The following is a 12615-nucleotide window of genomic DNA, read 5'->3' on the forward strand; positions in this document are numbered from 1 at the left end:
TCCGCTCCCCAGGTTTCACTCCAGCGGCGCCTTTCATTTTATTTTATGAATGAGGGCTTCGTTTTTTCTGGACGGGGAAAGAGGGCTTCGCTAATTAATTCGCTTGCACGCTCCTAATGTTGGGAAACGTAGTAATTTCAAAAAAATTCCTACGCACACTCAAGATCATGGTGATGCATAGCAACGAGAGGGGAGAGTGTGATCTACGTACCCTTGTAGATCGACAACGGAAGCGTTTGGTTGATGTAGTCGTACGTCTCCACGGTCCGACCGATCAAGCACCGAAACTACGGCACCTCCGAGTTCTAGCACACGTTCAGCTCGATGACGATCCCCGGACTGCGATCCAGCAAAGTGTCGGGGAAGAGTTCCGTCAGCACGACGGCGTGGTGACGATCTTGATGTACTACTGTCGCAGGGCTTCGCCTAAGCACTGCTACAATATTATCGAGGACTATGGTGGCAGGGGGCGCCGCACACGGCTAAGAATATGATCACGTGGATCAACTTGTGTCCCTCTGGGGTGCCCCTGCCTCCGTATATAAAGGCTCAAGGGGGGGGTGCGGCCGGCCTAGGAGAGGCGCGCCAGGAGGAGTCCTACTCCCTCCGGGAGTAGGACTCCCCCCCCCCAATCCTAGTTGGAATAGGATTCGTGAGGTGGAAAAGAGAGAGAGAGAGAGAGAAGGAGGGGGCGCCGGCCCCCTCTCTCCTTGTCCTATTCGGACTAGGGGGGAGGGGCGCGCGGCCCAGCCCTGGGCGCCTCTCCTCTTCTTCCACTAAGGCCCACTAAGGCCCATATAGCTCCCGGGGGGTTTCGGTAACCTCCCGGTACTCCGGTAAAATCCCGATTTCACCCGGAACACTTCCGATATCCAAACATAGGCTTCCAATATATCAATCTTTATGTCTCGACCATTTCGAGACTCCTCGTCATGTCTGTGATCACATCCGGGACTCTGAACAACCTTCGGTACATCAAAACGTATAAACTCATAATATAACTGTCATCGAAACCTTAAGCGTGCGGACCCTACGGGTTCGAGAACAATGTAGAAATGACCAAGACACGTCTTCGGTCAATAACCAATAGCGGGATCTGGATGCCCATATTGGCTCCTACATATTCTACGAAGATCTTTATCGGTCAGACGCATAACAACATACGTTGTTCCCTTTGTCATCGGTATGTTACTTGCCCGAGATTCGATCGTCGGTATCCAATACCTAGTTCAATCTCGTTACCGGCAAGTCTCTTTACTCGTTCCGTAATACATCATCCCGCAACTAACTCATTAGTTGCAATGCTTGCAAGGCTTAAGTGATGTGCATTACCGAGAGGGCCCAGAGATACCTCTCCGACGATCGGAGTGACAAATCCTAATCTCAAAATACGTCAACCCAACATGTACCTTTGGAGACACCTGTAGAGCACCTTTATAATCACCCAGTTACGTTGTGACGTTTGGTAGCACACAAAGTGTTCCTCCGGCACACGGGATTTACATAATCTCATAGTCATAGGAACATGTATAAGTCATGAAGAAAGCAATAACAACATACTAAACGATCAGGTGCTAAGCTAATGGAATGGGTCATGTCAATCAGATCATTCAACTAATGATGTGATCCCGTTAATCAAATGACAACTCTTTGTCCATGGTTAGGAAACATAACCATCTTTGATTAACGAGCTAGTCAAGTAGAGGCATACTAGTGACACTCTGTTTGTCTATGTATTCACACATGTATTATGTTTCCGGTTAATACAATTCTAGCATGAATAATAAACCTTTATCATGATATAAGGAAATAAATAATAACTTTATTATTGCCTCTAGGGCATATTTCCTTCAGTCTCCCACTTGCACTAGAGTCAATAATCTAGATTACACAGTAATGATTCTAACACCCATGGAGCTTTGGTGCTGATCATGTTTTGCTCGTGGAAGAGGCTTAGTCAACGGGTCTGCTACATTCAGCTCCGTATGTATCTTGCAAATCTCTATGTCTCCCACCTGGACTAGATCCCGGATGGAATTGAAGCGTCTCTTGATGTGTTTGGTTCTCTTGTGAAATCTGGATTCCTTTGCCAAGGCAATTGCACCAGTATTGTCACAAAAGATTTTCATTGGACCCGATGCACTATGTATGACACCTAGATCGGATATGAACTCCTTCATCCAGACTCCTTCGTTTGCTGCTTCCGAAGCAGCTATGTACTCCGCTTCACATGTAGATCCCGCCACGACGCTTTGTTTAGAACTGCACCAACTGACAGCTCCACCGTTTAATGTAAACACGTATCCGCTCTGCGATTTAGAATCGTCCGGATCAGTGTCAAAGCTTGCATCAACGTAACCGTTTACAATGAGCTCTTTGTCACCTCCATATACGAGAAACATATCCTTAGTCCTTTTCAGGTATTTCAGGATGTTCTTGACCGCTGTCCAGTGATCCACTCCTGAATTACTTTGGTACCTCCCTGCTAGACTTATAGAAAGACACACATCAGGTCTGGTACACAACATTGCATACATGATAGAGCCTATGGCTGAAGCATAGGGAACATCTTTCATTTTCTCTCTATCTTCTGCAGTGGTCGGGCATTGAGTCTGACTCAACTTCACACCTTGTAACACAGGCAAGAACCCTTTATTTGCTTGATCCATTTTGAACTTCTTCAAAATCTTGTCAAGGTATGTGCTTTGTGAAAGTCCAATTAAGCGTCTTGATCTATCTCTATAGATCTTTATGCCTAATATGTAAGCAGCTTCACCGAGGTCTTTCATTGAAAAACTCTTATTCAAGTATCCCTTTATGCTATCCAGAAATTCTATATCATTTCCAATCAGTAATATGTCATCCACATATAATATCAGAAATGCTACAGAGCTCCCACTCACTTTCTTGTAAATATAGACTTCTCCGAAAGTCTGTATAAAACCAAATGCTTTGATCACACTATCAAAGCGTTTATTCCAACTCCGAGAGGCTTGCACCAGTCCATAAATGGATCGCTGGAGCTTGCACACTTTGTTAGCTCCCTTTGGATCAACAAAACCTTCCGGTTGCATCATATACAACTCTTCTTCCAGAAATCCATTCAGGAATGCAGTTTTGACATCCATCTGCCAAATTTCATAATCATAAAATGCGGCAATTGCTAACATGATTCGGACAGACTTAAGCATCGCTACGGGTGAGAAGGTCTCATCGTAGTCAACCCCTTGAACTTGTCGAAAACCTTTTGCGACAAGTCGGGCTTTGTAGACAGTAATATTACCGTCAGCGTCAGTCTTCTTCTTGAAGATCCATTTATTCTCAATTGCTTGCCGATCATCGGGCAAGTCAACCAAAGTCCATACTTTGTTCTCATACATGGATCCCACCTCAGATTTCATGGCTTCAAGCCATTTTGCGGAATCTAGGCTCACCATCGCTTCTTCATAGTTCGTAGGTTCATCATGATCTAGCAGCATGATTTCCAGAACAGGATTACCGTACCACTCTGGCGCGGATCTCACTCTGGTTGATCTACGAGGTTCAGTATTATCTTGTCCTGAAGTTTCATGATCATTATCATTAGCTTCCCCACTAATTGGTGTAGGTGTCGCAGAAACAGTTTTCTGTGATGTACTACTTTCCAATAAGGGAGCAGGTACAGTTACCTCATCAAGTTCTACTTTCCTCCCACTCACATTTTTCGAGAGAAATTCCTTCTCCAGAAAGTTTCCGAATTTAGCAACAAAAGTCTTGCCTTCGGATCTGTGATAGAAGGTGTATCCAATAGTTTCCTTTGGATATCCTATGAAGACACATTTCTTTGATTTGGGTTCGAGCTTATCAGGTTGAAGCTTTTTCACATAAGCATCGCAGCCCCAAACTTTCAGAAATGACAACTTTGGTTTCTTGCCAAACCATAGTTCATAAGGCGTCGTCTCAACGGATTTCGATGGTGCCCTATTTAACGTGAATGCGGCCGTCTCTAAAGCATAACCCCAAAACGATAGCGGTAAATCAGTAAGAGACATCATAGATCGCACCATATCTAGTAAAGTACGATTATGACGTTCGGACACACCATTACGCTGTGGTGTTCCGGGTGGCGTGAGTTGCGAAACTATTCCGCATTGCTTCAAATGTACACCAAACTCGTAACTCAAATATTCTCCTCCACGATCAGATCGTAGAAACTTTATTTTCTTGTTACGATGATTTTCAACTTCACTCTGAAATTCTTTGAACTTTTCAAATGTTTCAGACTTATGTTTCATTAAGTAGATATACCCATATCTGCTTAAGTCATCTGTGAAGGTGAGAAAATAACGATATCCGCCACGAGCCTCAATATTCATCGGACCACATACATCTGTATGTATGATTTCCAACAAATCTGTTGCTCTCTCCATAGTACCGGAGAACGGTGTTTTAGTCATCTTGCCCATGAGGCACGGTTCGCAAGTACCAAGTGATTCATAATCAAGTGGCTCCAAAAATCCATCAGTATGGAGTTTCTTCATGCGCTTTACACCGATATGACCTAAACGGCAGTGCCACAAATAAGTTGCACCATCATTATCAACTCTGCATCTTTTGGCTTCAACATTATGAATATGTGTATCACTACTATCGAGATTCAATAAGAATAGACCACTCTTCAAGGGTGCATGACCATAAAAGATATTACTCATATAAATAGAACAACCATTATTCTCTGATTTAAATGAATAACCGCCTCGCATTAAACAAGATCTAGATATAATGTTCATGCTCAACGCTGGCACCAAATAACAATTATTTAGGTCTAATACTAATCCCGAAGGTAGATGTAGAGGCAGCGTGCCGACCGCGATCACATCGACTTTGGAACCGTTTCCCACGCGCATCGTCACCTCGTCCTTAGCCAATCTTCGCTTAATCCGTAGTCCCTGTTTCGAGTTGCAAATATTAGCAACAGAACCAGTATCAAATACCCAGGTGCTACTGCGAGCATTAGTAAGGTACACATCAATAACATGTATATCACATATACCTTTGTTCACCTTGCCATCCTTCTTATCCGCCAAATACTTGGGGCAGTTCCGCTTCCAGACCAGTCTGCTTGCAGTAGAAGCACTCAGTTTTAGGCTTAGGTCCAGACTTGGGTTTCTTCTCTTGAGCAGCAACTTGCTTGCTGTTCTTCTCGAAGTTCCCCTTCTTCTTCCCTTTGCCCTTTTTCTTGAAACTAGTGGTCTTGTTGACCATCAACACTTGATGCTCCTTTTTGATTTCTACCTCTGCAGCTTTCAGCATTGCGAAGAGCTCGGGAATAGTCTTATTCATCCCTTGCATATTATAGTTCATCACGAAGCTCTTGTAGCTTGGTGGCAGTGATTGGAGAATTCTGTCAATGACGCAATCATCTGGAAGATTAACTCCCATCTGAATCAAGTGATTACTATACCCAGACATTTTGAGTATATGCTCACTGACAGAACTGTTCTCCTCCATCTTGCATCTATAGAACTTATTGGAGGCTTCATATCTCTCAATCCGGGCATTTGCTTGAAATATTAACTTCAACTCCTGGAACATCTCATATGCTCCATGACGTTCAAAACGTCGTTGAAGTCCCGATTCTAAGCCGTAAAGCATGGCACACTGAACTATCGAGTAGTCATCGGCTTTGCTCTGCCAGATGTTCATAACATCTGGTGTTGCTCCAGCAGCAGGCCTGGCACCCAGCGGTGCTTCCAGGACGTAATTCTTCTCTGCAGCAATGAGGATAATCCTCAAGTTACGGACCCAGTCCGTGTAATTGCTACCATCATCTTTCAACTTTGCTTTCTCAAGGAACGCATTAAAATTCAATGGAACAAAAGCACGGGCCATCTATCTACAATCAAACATACATAAGCAAGATACTATCAGGTACTAAGTTCATGATAAATTTAAGTTCAATTAATCAAATTACTTAAAGAACTCCCACTTAGATAGACATCCCTCTAATCCTCTAAGTGATCACGTGATCCAAATCAACTTAAACCATGTCCGATCATCACGTGAGATGGAGTAGTTTCATTGGTGAACATCATTATGTTGATCATATATACTATATGATTCACGCTCGACCTTTTTGTCTCCGTGTTCCGAGGCCATATCTGCATATGCTTGGCTCGTCAAGTATAACCTGAGTATTCTGCGTGTGCAACTGTTTTGCATCCGTTGTATTTGAATGTAGAGCCTATCACACTCGATCATCACGTGGTGTCTCAGCACGAAGAACTTTCGCAACGGTGCATACTCAGGGAGAACTCTTCTTGATAATTTTAGTGAGAGATCATCTTATAATGCTACCGTCAATCAAAGCAAGATAAGATGCATAAAAGATAAACATCACATGCAATCAATATAAGTGATATGATATGGCCATCATCATCTTGTGCCTGTGATCTCCATCTCCGAAGCACCATCATGATCACCATCGTCACCGGCGCGACACCTTGATCTCCATCGTAGCATCGTTGTCGTCTCGCCAATCTTATGCTTCCACGACTATCGCTACCGCTTAGTGATAAAGTAAAGCATTACAGCGCGATTGCATTACATACAATAAAGCGACAACCATATGGCTCCCGCCAGTTGCCGATAACTCGGTTACAAAACATGATCATCTCATACAATAAAATTCAGCATCATGTCTTGACCATATCACATCACAACATGCCCTGCAAAAACAAGTTAGACGTCCTCTACTTTGTTGTTGCAAGTTTTACGTGGCTGCTACGGGCTTAAGCAAGAACCAATCTTACCTATGCATCAAAACCACAACGATAGTTTGTCAAGTTGGTGCTGTTTTAACCTTCGCAAGGACCGGGCGTAGCCACACTTGGTTCAACTAAAGTTGGAGAAACTGTCACCCGCAAGCCACCTATGTGCAAAACACGTCGGGAGAACCTGTCTCGCGTAAGCGTACGCGTAATGTCGGTCCGGGCCGCTTCGTCCAACAATACCGCCGAACCAAAGTATGACATGCTGGTAAGTAGTATGACTTATATCGCCCACAACTCACTTGTGTTCTACTCGTGCATATAACATCAACACGTAAAACCTAGGCTCTGATACCACTGTTGGGGAACGTAGTAATTTCAAAAAAATTCCTATGCACACTCAAGATCATGGTGATGCATAGCAACGAGAGGGGAGAGTGTGATCTACGTACCCTTGTAGATCGACAACGGAAGCGTTTGGTTGATGTAGTCGTACGTCTCCACGGCTCGACCGATCAAGCACCGAAACTACGACACCTCCGAGTTCTAGCACACGTTCAGCTCGATGACGATCCCCGGACTCCGATCCAGCAAAGTGTCGGGGAAGAGTTCCGTCAGCACGACGGCGTGGTGACGATCTTGATGTACTACTATCGCAGGGCTTCGCCTAAGCACCGCTACAATATTATCGAGGACTATGGTGGCAGGGGGCGCCGCACACGGCTAAGAATATGATCACGTGGATCAACTTGTGTCCCTCTGGGGTGCCCCTGCATCCGTATATAAAGGCTCAAGGGGGGGGGTGCGGCCGGCCTAGGAGAGGCGCGCCAGGAGGAGTCCTACTCCCTCCGGGAGTAGGACTCCCCCCCCCAATCCTAGTTGGAATATGATTCGTGAGGTGGAAAAGAGAGAGAGAGAAGGAGGGGGCGCCGACCCCCTCTCTCCTTGTCCTATTCGGACTAGGGGGGAGGGGCACGCGGCCCAGCCCTGGCGGCCTCTCCTCTTCTTCCACTAAGTCCCACTAAGGCCCATATAGCTCCCGGGGGGTTCCGGTAACCTCCCGGTACTCCGGTAAAATCCCGATTTCACCCGGAACACTTCTGATATCCAAACATAGGCTTCCAATATATCAATCTTTATGTCTCGGCCATTTCGAGACTCCTCGTCATGTCCATGATCACATCCGGGACTCTGAACAACCTTCGGTACATCAAAATGTATAAACTCATAATATAACTGTCATCGAAACCTTAAGCGTGCGGACCCTACGGGTTCGAGAACAATGTAGACATGACCGAGACACGTCTTCGGTCAATAACCAATAGCGGGACCTGGATGCCCATATTGGCTCCTACATATTCTACGAAGATCTTTATCGGTCAGACCGCATAACAACATACGTTGTTCCCTTTGTCATCGGTATGTTACTTTCCCGAGATTCGATCGTCGGTATCCAATACCTAGTTCAATCTTGTTACCGGCAAGTCTCTTTACTCGTTCCGTAATACATCATCCCGCAACTAACTCATTAGTTGCAATGCTTGCAAGGCTTAAGTGATGTGCATTACCGAGAGGGCCCAGAGATACCTCTCCGACGATCGGAGTGACAAATCCTAATCTCGAAATACGTCAACCCAACATGTACCTTTGGAGACACCTGTAGAGCACCTTTATAATCACCCAGTTACATTGTGATGTTTGGTAGCACACAAAGTGTTCCTCCGGCACACAGGATTTACATAATCTCATAGTCATAGGAACATGTATAAGTCATGAAGAAAGCAATAGCAACATACTAAACGATCGGGTGCTAAGCTAATGGAATGGGTCATGTCAATCAGATCATTCAACTAATGATGTGATCCTGTTAATCAAATGAAAACTCTTTGTCCATGGTTAGGAAACATAACCATCTTTGATTAACGAGCTAGTCAAGTAGAGGCATACTAGTGACACTCTGTTTGTCTATGTATTCACACATGTATTATGTTTCCGGTTAATAAAATTCTAGCATGAATAATAAACCTTTATCATGATATAAGGAAATAAATAATAACTTTATTATTGCCTCTAGGGCATATTTCCTTCACCTAAGAATCTCTGAAAATAAAGTCTCTAGAAATGCATTCACATATGACTGATACTACTGAAAAATCGTCGTTACCGAGTTCTTTGTTGTTTGCCGAGTATCATAACACGGGATCACAGTAAAAGTCATGTAAACCGCGTGTGTCTCTCGGCAGACAGCAGGACACGACACACGCCGGCAGTTGCCGAGCACTTGGCAGAATGTGCTCGGCAAAAGACAGAAAACTCGGCAAACATGTGCGAGGTGGAACGGCCGTTTGCACTTAAGGGCTCTGTGATGTACATTTTATCTTTGCCGATATGCACTGACAATGTGCTCGGCAACCTATATACAAAATATACTCTTTTCGCTGCAGTAATTATTTGCCGAGCTGCCAACTAATAGTACTCGGCAAAGTATTTACGAAAATTCTTTTTTCCCTTGGCAGAAATGTTGGCTGAGCTTCGTGTATTCACAACTCGGCATAGTTCTGTGGGTGTACTGAGGTCATGCCACATGTCATGGTTCCTGAGTGTCTGCTCTATACAACAATACTAAGGTAGTTGTTCCTACACCGATTGTCACGGGCACAAAGAAGCGCAAATGGTCAGTGGCAGCACTCACTGATGTTGTGGCCACCAAGGATGCCAAAAAGGTGGTCACTTCATCACCACTGACACAGAAAGGAGCGGGAAAATGAGCAAAAAGGTTGCGCAAACGCCTGAGAAGTCCTTGTACTAATAAACCAGTTCGAGTGGATGGTAAGTCTGCTTCGGAGGATGAGCCTGCTGAGGAGGAGGAGAAGCATAGGGTTGGGCAGAGTCTGCTTCGGAGGATGAGGTGATGGAGGCGGTGGAGGAGGGGGTGAAGCAGGGTAGGGAGGTGGAGGAGAGGTTGGTGATGGAGGGGAGGCGGGGAGGGGGTGAGCGGCATCTGGTTGTTCGCCGGGATCCATAGGGTGGGGATGTACCCTCAGTAGTGGCGGCTAAAGGTGGATGTGGCTGGGCAGGATGGTCCGTGCGTCACCATTGAGACAAAGGTGTGGCAGCTGTCTGGGCCTTCGAAGCTTCACGGGCCACCATACGCGCATCAAGATGTGGTGCTTAAACCAGCTGGAGACAAGTAAGTGCTTCACCCGACTCTTACAAACTAGTAGATTCCACAACTATAATATTTCATCACATACATAATGACTTGACTTTTCATTGTGCAGGAGCTTCACACACATTGAAGAAAAGGCTCCACCATGCCTCCCGAGTGGCATTATTGGCCTTATGTGCAACTTCATTACCCTGGTATGGTCACTTTGCGTGACAACAAAGAGGAACCAGCCTGGTCATGGGAGCACTTCAAACATGGAAAGGATTTCCCGAACCATAAAAAGAGGGTGTATGAAAACAAAGCCGTTCGTTTGAACAAGGATTTCTGGGTGAGTTCCTTTGAAACACATTAGTTGGTGTTCCATTCCTTTGAGAATTGTTGTCTCGTGACTTCACCCTTTGTGTCGACATGCACGATTGTAGGTTTTCTTTACTTGTGCCGAGGGTGAGCAGAATCACGCAAATAATTAAGGTCGTGAAAAATACCTATAAGAAGCTTGTCAGAGACACGCACTACGACGGGCGCGTTAGGTGCGTGGTCCAATATCATGCGGACCAATTCAAGATAAATATTCACAAAAAAGATGTTCGAATGTTGCATCTTACGCGTGAACAATTTACAAAGGTACGTGAAAGTTTCTTACTATTCCATACATTACCGCAACTTAGCTTCCGTCCGAAGCTATATTTTTTACTCTGGTGGTTCCTCGGTAGTGCACCGACAAAATGCAATGCTGGGACAAGATCGTTGAAAAGTGGACAAGTCTAGAGTGGTAGGCTGAACATGAGGTAATAGGGAAGATGCGTTGGTTGATGCGTGGTCTAGCACACAGTCAAGGCAACCTCACCATCATTGGTGTCATGGACAAGCATGTAAGCAAAAACCTTAGTTTCTTCTGATGAGTTTGAAGGAAATATGCCCTAGAGGCAATAATAAAGTTATTATTTATTTCCTTATATCATGATAAATATTTATTATTCATGCTAGAATTGTATTAACCGGAAACATGATACATATGTGAATACATAGACAAACAGAGTGTCACTAGTATGCCTCTACTTGACTAGCTCGTTGATCAAAGATGGTTATGTTTCCTAGCCATAGACATGAGTTGTCATTTGATTAACGGGATCACATCATTAGGAGAGTGATGTGATTGACTTGACCCATTCCGTTAGCTTAGCACTTGATCGTTTAGTATGTTGCTATTGCTTTCTTCATGACTTATATATGTTCCTATGACTATGAGATTATGCAACTCTCGTTTACCGGAGGAACACTTTGTGTGGTACCAAACGTCACAACATAACTGGGTGATTATAAAGGTGCTCTACAGGTGTCTCCGAAGGTACTTGTTGAGTTGGCGTATTTCAAGATTAGGATTTGTCACTCCGATTGTCGGAGAGGTATCTCTGGGCCCACTCGGTAATGCACATCACTATAAGCCTTGCAAGCATTGTAACTAATGAGTTAGTTGTGGGATGATGTATTACGGAACGAGTAAAGAGACTTGCCGGTAACAAGATTGAACTAGGTATTGAGATACTGACGATCGAATCTCGGGCAAGTAACATACCGATGACAAAGGGAACAACGTATGTTGTTATGCGGTTTGACCGATAAAGATCTTCGTAGAATATGTGGGAGGCACTATGAGCATCCAGGTTCCGCTATTGGTTATTGACCGGAGACGTGTCTCGGTCATGTCTACATAGTTCTCGAACCCATAGGGTCCGCACGCTTAAAGTTCGGTGACGATCGGTATTATGAGTTTTTGTGTTTGATGTACCGAAGGTAGTTCGGTGTCCCGGATATGATCACAGACATGACGAGGAGTCTCGAAATGGTCGAGACGTAAAGATCGATACATTGGACGACTATGTTCGGACATTGGAAAGGTTCTAGAAGGTTTCGGACATATACCGGAGTATCGGGGATTACCGGAACCCCTCGGGGGCTTAATGGGCCTACATGGGCCTTAGTGGAAATAGAGGGCAGCAAGGGGAGTGTGGGGCGCCCCCCCAAGGCCCAAACCGATTTGGTTTAGGGCAAGGGGGGCCGGCCCCCTCTTTCCTTATCCTCCTCTCCCTTTTCTTCCCCCTCTCCTACTCCTACTAGGAATAGGAGGAGTCCTACTCCTAGTGGGAGTAGGACTCCCCCTTGGCGTGCCTCTCCCTGGCCGGCCGCCTCCTTCCCCTTGCTCCTTTATATACGGGGGCAGGGGGCACCCCATGGACACAACAATTGATCATTGATCTCTTAGCCGTGTGCGGTGCCCCCCTCCACCATAATCCACCTCGATTATATCATAGCGGTGCTTAGGCGAAGCCCTACGTCGGTAGCATCATCATCACCGTCACCACGCCGTCATGCTGATGAAACTCTCCCGTGAAGTTTTGCTGGATCGGAGCTTCCGGGACGTCATCGAGTTGAAGGTGTGCAGAACTCGGAGGTGCCGTGCGTTCGGTATTTGGATCGGTCGGATCGTGAAGACGTACGACTACATCAACCGCTTTGTGCTAACGCTTCCGCATTTAGTCTACGAGGGTACGTAGACACACTCTCCCCTCTTGTTGCTATGCATCACCATGATCCTGTGTGTGCGTAGGAAAATTTTGAAATTACTACGTTCCCCAACAGTGGCATCTGATACGTCTCCAACGTATCTATAATTTTTGATTGCTCCATGCTATATTA

The sequence above is a fragment of the Triticum urartu genome, chromosome 5A (assembly GCF_056163025.1).
Source record: "Triticum urartu cultivar PI428250 chromosome 5A, HENAU_Tu73, whole genome shotgun sequence".
In the NCBI taxonomy this organism is placed as follows: Eukaryota; Viridiplantae; Streptophyta; class Magnoliopsida; order Poales; family Poaceae; genus Triticum; species Triticum urartu.